Below are 1,291 nucleotides of genomic sequence, written 5' to 3'. Positions count from 1 at the left end.
ACCATGCCTTGACAACGGCGGTCCCACGCCTCCTCATTCCTTATTTTATAATTATTTTTCATCATCTCATGGTGTTTTCCTCAGTTTCGTCGAAACCCTAATTTTGGCATATTTTCTCGAATGGATGCTCAATTACACGCCAGAAAATATCAAAATTCTCAGAACTGAGACGCGGACGCCTTGGGACACGAGCACGCTATCTTGACCGACCAAGATTGACTCTTTGGCTCACGGAAGCCGGTCCCATCAATTTTCACAGTTTTGACCTAATTTGCACAATTGCTCGTATTAGGTCCAAAACTCTCCCAAACACTTTGGATTTTCATGAAGTGATCGTCAGGAGGTCACGGGACAACCCAGGGCCGGTTTCATGACTCCATGGTCGGTCCCTCGCCTCGTCATAATTAATTAGGTTTTCTCACCTAAGGCTCAGATGAGCATTTTCGAATAAATGATTAAACCAGCATTTAATCATTCTTTCACCAACAAATCGTCAACTCTTCAGGAGTTCTTCGTATTTGCTCACGTGAGCATATGGACGCTACGTGGTTGATCCACGGTCCAATGTAGTCTCCCTCCTTCATCCCATGGTTGAAATTCTGACGAACCATGAATTGATCATCAATTGATCAAATTAGGGTTTCTGAATCCAAGGATCATCATTCCAGATTCTAACCTTAATAATTTTACGACGAACTCATGGTCATTAATTTTATTAATTATGCTCGGTTCAACGACCAGTATTATAATTAATATTTTTGGTACGCTGCCAATAATCCATCATACGAGCAACACATGCTCAGACGATCAAATATTCAACAATTCATCACATGAGCAACACTTGCTCAGATGATAAATATTTGTTCAAACCAAGGAATATTGGTTCAACGATCCACCGAATGAGCAATACTTGCTCACTTCATCGTAAGAACTATACCTCTGTCTCATAACATGTTCAATTCACGAGTTTCAGAACATGATGTTCAACTCAAAGACTACATGGACTCATCGTCCCATCAAACCACGAAGTCATCAATTGACTAACAAACCACGAGACGTCAATCGTGTAACTTGGGGGGATATCACTTAGGATTTTGGTCTGGCGGTCTACAGCACGTGTGTTCAAACACACGATGGAATGTGAGCAAGTCGTGCAATCAGTTGAAGGAATTCACGAGGTAGTGGGTGGAAAATCGACCAAGTCTCCACACGATGAGCAACTGGTTTCAAAAACGATATCCACTTCCCCACTCCTTGATTCCATCAACTGTCACACTTCATGGGATCATGG

The sequence above is a fragment of the Papaver somniferum genome, chromosome 9 (genome assembly GCF_003573695.1).
Source record: "Papaver somniferum cultivar HN1 chromosome 9, ASM357369v1, whole genome shotgun sequence".
Taxonomy (NCBI): domain Eukaryota; kingdom Viridiplantae; phylum Streptophyta; class Magnoliopsida; order Ranunculales; family Papaveraceae; genus Papaver; species Papaver somniferum.
Note: the sequence above shows the minus strand (reverse complement) of the source record.